At 39.2% G+C, this 8565-nt stretch overlaps 1 long non-coding RNA gene across 1 annotated transcript; it reads right to left on the bottom strand.

Annotated features, from left to right (window-relative positions):
• Window positions 1-926: 926 nt before the first annotated feature.
• Window positions 927-3108, bottom strand: LOC109018210. The gene is made up of 2 exons (XR_002000530.2): window positions 2861-3108; window positions 927-1140 (listed from the first exon to the last, which is right to left on the bottom strand). It is a non-coding gene; the product is annotated as an uncharacterized LOC109018210 (long non-coding RNA).
• Window positions 3109-8565: the final 5457 nt, after the last annotated feature.

Here is an 8565-nt window from a genome sequence, read left to right as displayed (position 1 = left end):
TTTTCACAAAATAAAAAAATACAGAAAAACAGAATATATAAATTACTTGAACTTCCCAACTCACACCCAAAAAGCTAGTCGCTCACAATTTCTAACTCTACCACACCCAAGTACTCAGTTATAACACTGTCATGTATCATTCTCCTCATTGTAGATCTACATGTGGTTACACTATAATGTGTCTCATATGAGAATATCTATAACAACCTGAACAAGAAATTTACCATTGCTATATACTAACAGTACTTACCAAACACCCTATATGGACATATATTAACTTAGAAATTGCAAACATAAAGGAAAAAGATGGAACTTTGATTATCTACTCCAGTGAACAACTAAGGCAGGTTTGGGGCACAAGACCAAATACAAAATTCTCATCTTATCTCATCTCATCATTACACATTTTTCAAATCTCCATACAAAATATAATAAACAATTCAACTTTTTCAAATCCTAATATACATTTTTCAAATCTCAAAACAATAATAATATTAAAACATAATATTTTAAACTTTAAAACAAAACACAAAATTCTCATCTCACCCCCCAAACCTCCCCTAATATTCCCATCAACAAATCTATAGGGCACCATTTTCTGCATAATTCAATAAATTATGGACATTCATTCATCAAAACTCAATTGGGAATACACATAGTTATATATACACTAGGGTGGTGCATTAAAGGGCATGGACCTAATACTTCCTGTGACCACATTCCCATTGCATATTTATTACTATTACTAATCCATGTGTGGGATTCCCATTGTAAACTGGTAACATATATATAGGAATTTGATGACTTGTCTACTTTGACGAACATGCATCTAGGATCCACATCAACAAGACTATGTGCAATCATCTTCTTTTTTTTTTTTTTTTTCCAATTTAATAAAGGACATTCATTCATTCAAATGTTGAAGATTCACATAATATGTAGTTATATATACACTTTTGCATTAATGCAGAGCAAGTACTGACTTTGATATATCAAGTTTTTTTGCAATAGAATATCCCAACAGATTTTTGCACTTCTCATAGAGTCAAATAACAATACCTCTATTGAAGTAGACAGATGCTAGGCAGCTATAATTCGAACACAATCTGGCAGGGGTGGGTGGTACTCCATTTAATACCACTGCAACCATGTCCTTATATACAAGTGTGTTATTTTCAAGAAGTCATTGGCATGCAAACATCAATTTGCCAATGGTAGATAAAGTGCCTCAGTATACAAAATATGTTATAGAAAAATCGCATTATCCTACCATTCAGACCCGTAATAACAAATATCACTTAATTGCCTTACTAGGTGATGTTCACTTATTAAGGAGAATATAATGCATATATGACTTTATCCATTGAATATAAATCAACTAATATATGGTAATTGACGCATGCAGTTTCAAATTAATGCAACAAGTTTACATGACTAAAGCAAAGCTATTACTCCAGTTTATACATTAACAATTTTGGGGAGGTCCTTACTATTTAACATCTGTATTTATTTACTTCTATACTGGGGTTACTTGAATCATTTCTCAATCCGACCTTTTGGTTATGATCATTGTTTCTTATATGCTTGTCTAAAGGGAGCACAAAAGCCCAACCAGCTTACTCTAGGCCTTAATTAACTTTGATTGTGTAATCTGATCTACAAGCTAAATATATATATGTACACATACTTGTGGTTTGAAGTGGCAGGATTTAATTGCAAAAAATTCTTGCACATGTGTAGACTAAAATATGTTATGTTAAACTACTGTGCAACACCAAGTTAACCCTAACCAGAAATTCATAACTTTGAGACCCCTACACATTCCAGGCACTTATTGCGAATGGAGATAGCAAAATTAGATCAGAGGAAAGACAGAGAAATGAGAAACTTTTTTAAAACAAACTTACAGTAATTTCAAATTAATGCATACTATGGGCCTATTCTCATTAAGTGACACTAATAAAGATGGATAAAAACCATAATTCTAGGACAGAACTTGTAATTAAGTGGGTTGTTAGGATACCAATACCATTGGATCATCATTTATGATCTTCGTTATTATTTGTTGATAACTGAGCTTTCTAAGCTTCCCATTATACAAACAAAACTTAGTTTCACAATAAGATGTCCATGGTAGCCATTAAATTCCAAGCAACGAAAGAAAATTTCTAATCAAACATTTAGCAGAAAGCCACAGCAATGCGATGTCAATAAACAAATCCAAAGTCTAAAAGCAAAAAAATGAGCCTCAAATCCACTGGTCTAGTTAGTAGTTTGGGTCGTGGGGTATTGTTCTTATTGTTGGATGTTTTTGGGTTTTTGTTGAAATGGGTGTTTGGGTGGGTTTATTGTTGCTTTGTTCTTCAAGACTTTTCTCGGTTTACCTCCGCATAAGTGAGGCCTAATAAAAGTGGGAGGGGATCACTCATGGACCTCTCTTATTATAAAAAAATAATAAAATAAAAATATTGAGAAATCCGGTCAGTGCAAAAACACGCTAAAAGCAGAGTTAAACTAAACCCCAAGGCGGAGCCAATACATGTACCCATTAATCAGCGTTAGATCTCCAGATGACGGGAACAGAGAGGAAAAACCAAGAAATGGAATAAAGAAATGAAGAGAAACAGAGAGAAAAAACAAAGTTTCGTTGGGAAAAAAGGGGGAAACCTAGGTAGCAGAAAGAAACCTAGGTTTCCTTCCTCACATGAATCTGAGATATAAATCCTAGACTCTTAATTAACGAAAACTTTGAGGAAGGAATTTAAGCCTCAGTCACACTCTAGATTCGATTCAGAAAGCCCAGGAAAATTTTCCTTCCGGCATTACAAAGTTTGGAGAGAGAGAGAGTGGTTGCGATTACCTCCCAGTGCTGCCGATTGGAAATGCAACGCCCGAGTCCAGTTCTGTAGTGCGGGTGAAGAGGAGAAGAGGAAGAGTTAAGAGTGAAGAAGAAATGCTATGCTCGAGGAAATGCCATGTGATTACCTCTCTTGGTTGTGAGGCAACGTAATGGGGTGGGTTAGTTTGCACTTTGCAGGGTGAGAGGAAGAAGTTGGGGAAGAAGTAGCCGGGGGGGGGGCGTTTCGTTCATTTTGGCGCATGAGTGAGATTTGCTTTTAAAAACCAACAATTCCATCGGGCCATCAAAATCTTCGCAACAAGTTTTTTAATATTGCTACGAATTTGCTTTGGTATCGATGCAAATAAGCATTAATTGGCCGCAAATTTATTTACAGGTCTTTTGTGATGCCAATATGGTGTTTACGACGAAATGTTTTGCCACAAAAATTATGTATTGTGGTGATTTCGTATTCGACAAAAAGAAAATGCCACTACAGTAAAAAAGTAAACAGTAAATTCTCCCTTGACATTTTCTAACTTCGTGCTGGAATTCAGCAACAAAATGAAAATCACCGCAAATAAACACTACTTGCAAAAAGTGAACAATGAATTCTACCCTGGCATTTCCCAACTTCAGCTGGAATTTAGCAACGAAATGGAAATCACTGCAAATAAGCACTATTTGCGGCAATTTTTTTTGCGGCAATTTTTTTTGCGACAATCTTAAAATCGTTAGAAATGACCTATTTTCTTGTAGCGAATCACTGTTATGGATATCATCTACTAGCTAGTACTAGCTAGTATGTTGAGACTTGTGATAAATAAACGATACTTCAACATTCAATTATCATCATTCAACTTAACTTGATCGACCGAGTATAGGTCAAGTCGTCTCTCTCTAGAATGGAAGGACCGCATGAAGCAAATCTCCCCCCACTTTGAAATTTTCCCAGACATATCATTAATATATGGGACAGGTACAAGAATTGCAAGCTCACCAATTTGTGAAATAATGTATGGAACAATTCCCTTGAAAGCTATTTCGTAGTGACAATGAGAGAGATTTCAAGTCCTTGATGATCGGTCATCCATCACTCCAACGCATGCATGGGAAATTTGTGACAAAGTGGTTTTGGCTGTACGCTTTTTTTTCTCTTTTGAGTGTGTAGATAAACTGAAGCCGACTGGCCAACACATTCTTTCGCCAATACCAGCATCATGTGGAACCATGCATGTTTTCAAATACCAAGACCGCGTGAGCTTGACATGGATTGCCGTGCACTAATTTGTAAATAATAGTGAAAATAGTAGAGAGTAGTTTATGAATAATAGTGAATAGTTAATTTGTAAATTGTAATAAAATAATCTGAAAATATTTGATTGCAATTGTATTTTCAAACATACCCTAACAATACCTATGCTTAGCTTGACATAAGAATGCCGTGCACTAGGGGCTAGAAATATTAAGATATTCCAATGAAAAGTCATTCATGTTGTTTATTAATTGGGCATGTACTCTAGCACCCAAGTGTCCAAAGTCGGGAGTACCATTGGAATCAGTATCAATGAATGTGATCAAATGGATATGACAAAGTTAATGCATTATATATTACTTTTCAGTAATGATACAATGTGATACAATCTTGTTATAATATTTATATATACAATCCATAAATATTTTAAAATGAGAATATTTATATAAGTTATTTTATTAAATTTTTTTTCATTTAAAATATAATTGTGTAAAGGTTATTTTTCGTTGCAAATTGAGGTTATTTTAATTCAAGCTTTGAATATTCTTGTTTAGTTATTTTTTTATGCAATGATTAGGATTTTGCATTTTCTAATAAGATTCTCAAAGTTTTGAGATTTCTGTAGCATTACTTTAGAATATTAGACAATATGTAGTTCACAGAACTGAATATTAGTACTCATAAGTAATAAGAATTTCAACATTAAATATAGTGTGGACCACATAGTACTATATCTACTGCCACATTTTCTTGTCCTGAATACATTTTTTTAAATACATATGTACAGAAATCTAAATAATTATACAAGATATGATATATAGACTTTCATCTTATTTTTATCGGGTTGTATTAATGTAGAACTGTCTATCAACCATTAGATCAACTCTTTTTTTAGGAATAATAAATTCAGTTATTGATTGATAACGCTACATGTTCGTTATCATCCTCTCACTTGCATATGCTTGGAAGATAAATGAACCAAATAAAAAGGTCAATCTCACTTGGCCCAAAATCTAGCAATGCCCAGCCCAAGTCCAAGACCAACATAAGTGGATAATTTGTAAGCTTCCAAGTTATTGAACATCTAGCATATAAAAAAGTACTTGAACTTTAAGGAATAAAGGATGCTTTTATTTATTTATTTATTTATTATTATTGTTAGCTTCTTCCAGTTCAATTTAGTCACAAATATGCTAATTCTACTTTCCTTTAATACATTTTACTCTAGAGGAATTATCAAGTATATATATATATATATATATATATATATATATGAAGGATAGTCCATGCTCAAAATAGAATTTGATGATTCAGGTATTATCTAGTCCCAGACCTGCACGTTTTGTAGAAATAGTTGCAATCAACTCTACTAATTTAATCTTAATTATAAAATGAAACAACTTATTATAAATCAACTCTTTGTACGAAACTTTTTAACTTAAAGAAAACACAATGTTTCCGAGTGCAAGGCTAGGTGGGAGATTGGCTCAACCATGTTAGTTACAAGCACATAGCTCGTCTTTGGAGAGAAATATGCACGAGATAAGCTCGACCGTATAGAGTACAAGGCTATGCGGGAAATAGGCTCGACCGCGTAAAGCATGAGTATTGAGCTCGACTTAGCGAGATAAGCAGGAGGTTTGGTTGAAAGCGTTAGGTGTAAACACGGAGCTCGTCTTTGGCGGGAGATAGGCTCAACTGCGTAAGGTATGAGAGTGGAGCTCGACTTGTAGCGCGAAGGTCTGGCAGCCAAGTGACCTACCCGTCTGTTCGGTGCTGGGGGGAGCAGTCCTTAACCTTTTCCGCTTGTTGATTCGTTCTTGAACATAACTAGAATGAAGTGATTGTGGCTCGAGTGCTAAACACTCAGCGTTTACTGAAGCAGATACCATCCCAGGATTAATATCGGGCAGCCAAAGGACTTGACACACGCTACGCCGTGAGAGAGGTTGGGCAGTCTAGAGACTAAACCTGCTTCTTTGAGCCTCATGAGGAGGTAAGTAGTAGACGCTTGACCGTGCCACAAAAGCTAAACCAGTTAGCATTGATAATTCTCAATCACAAGTGTTGAATTTCCAAACATGAATAGTCTTACATGGGTGTGGTGAGTGTCTGAGACAGCGGTTATGGTGTGATGGTAAATGCTCAGTGTTTGCTGGAGGAGATGTCTTCCTGGGAATAACGTCGGGCAATCGAAAGACTGAACCCGCACTCCGCCGTGAGAGAGGTTGGGTAGCCTTGAGATTAAACCCACCTTTTTGAGTCTCATGTGGAGGTAAGTAGAAGATGCTTGACCGTGCTGCAAAAGCCAAACCGATTAACGTAAATAATTCCCAATCACAAGTGTGGAATTTGCAAACCTGAATAGCCTTGCTGGAGTGTGGTGAGGGTCTAAGATAGCAGTTATGGCACGATTATAAATGCTCGATGTTTGCTAGAGGAGATGTCCCAGGAGTGATGTCAAGTAGTCATTAGACTAGACTTGCACTTCGCCGTGAGAGAGGTTGAGCTGCCAGGAGACTAAACTCGCCTCTTTGAGCCTCATAGGGAGGTAAGTAGTATGCTGAGAAGTTGGACCTGCACTTCGCCGTGGTGGAGGACGAGGTAAGTAGTCGGGCAGCCGAGAGGTTGGACATGCACTCTGCTATGCAAGAGGTCTAACAACCTAGAGAATAAACTCACCTCTTTGAGCCACACATGGAGTAAGTAGTCGAGCAATTTAGGACTGGTCCCACACCTGCCTGTTGGTGCCACAAGGAAGGAAAGTGTCGGGAAGGCTGAAGTTGGACCCGCACTTTACCGTGACGAAGGTTGGGGTAAGTAGTTGGGTAGCCAGGAGGCTAGACCTACACTCCATCATAAGAGAGGTCAAGCAGCCTGTAGACTAGACTCGACTCTTCGAACCTCATGGGGAGGTAAGCAGTCAGACAGTTTGTGATTTTACTCGCATCCTCCTGTTGACGTCACAGGGAAGGTAAGTGTTGGGCAGATTGGAACTGGACCCACACTTCACCGTTACGAAGGTCAGGGTAGGTAGTCGAACAACCGAGAGGCTGGACCCACACTCCTCCACGAGAGAGGTTGAGCAGCCTGTAGACTAGACTCGGCTCTTTGAATTTCATAGGGGGGTAAGTAGTCGGGCAATTTGTGACTGAAACCGCACCCGTCTGTTAACGGCATAGTGAAGGTAAGTGTCCGGCAGGCTGGAGCTAGACCCACACCTCACCGTGAGGGAGGTAGGGCATCCGAGGGGGCTGGACATGCCTATTAATTACGATAGGGTGGGTAAGTACTCGAGGCGCTTGTCCAAGTGCATGTCAGTGCCAAACAGTTTATTCCGGTGGAGAAATATTGAGACGTTTGAGCGGTATCCTAATAGGGTTGTGTAGCTGGTGTTTCGCACTACAGGAATTAATTATATTTATAAAATGAAATCCACATAAGTTTTGAGGGAGACAAGCCACGATGTTTTAGCCACTCTAGCTAATTTTTTCTTGACAGAAATTGCTTGTAGTTGGTTGTTGTTTCTTTTCTTTCATGCTCTTATTCTCTCTCTCTCTCTCTCTCTTCTTTCTTTTTTTTTTTAAATAACTTGTCCAATGAACGTTGCACAGCTGTGACTGTCGGGACGTGTGACCATCGCTGCATCCCTCTTGGTCGGGTAACTTCATGGGTGGGTAGTCTTGATAGTGATGCTGAGGGTCTTCGTGTCTATTCCTCGTCACTGTGGAGTAGCTGTCAGAGGACTACTCAGGCCGATGAGGTTATGTTCGATCAATGAGTGAGAAGTTGTGAGTCCAACGAAATGGTAGCCGAGATGTACATCGGCAAGATGCTTTGGGCAATGCGTTGGAGGCCAAGATGTGTATGTCCGAGATGTATGTAGGCTTTTGTGACTCAGATGTGTGCATGGCCTAGATGGGGTGGTCATCTTTGTGCATGGCCGAGATGGGTTGATGCCTGCTGGTACGTTGCTGGACAGCTTCTGCCCAAGATGTTTGTGGCTGTGAGAGGAGGCGCTGAATAACTTGGCCGAGTTGCTGTCGATGGCCGAGATGTAAGTGGTGGTCGTGCATGTGATGGCTGGGATGTTGCGGCCGGGATGCGTACATGCGACATGCAAGGTTGCATTGGCTGAGATGCATGGACGTCTTTGTAGGCGTGGTGCAAGACCCCCTAGGAGACCACCTAGGAAGAGATAGGTGACGCTGGCAATCCACGTGGTGGCTGTCGGCGCCCCTACCATGACACATTGGGACCAAGCTGAGTATCCTCGACCAGGTGCACTCCCTTACATGTGTTGCCCTAGATGAGGCTGCTGCTGGTTGGGGGTGCTCAAGGAGCACCCCAAAGGAGGCAAACAGCGCTGGTGGTCCACTAGGTTTTCTTCGGCTGCCCTATCGTGCCACAACAGGGTTGGGTCAAGGCGTTTCGACCACCACATGTGGCTTGTAGGGTGAACGCTAGCTCC

The sequence above is a fragment of the Juglans regia genome, chromosome 6 (genome assembly GCF_001411555.2).
Source record: "Juglans regia cultivar Chandler chromosome 6, Walnut 2.0, whole genome shotgun sequence".
NCBI classification, from domain to species: Eukaryota; Viridiplantae; Streptophyta; class Magnoliopsida; order Fagales; family Juglandaceae; genus Juglans; species Juglans regia.
Note: the sequence above shows the minus strand (reverse complement) of the source record. Positions and strands in the feature narration are given on the sequence as shown.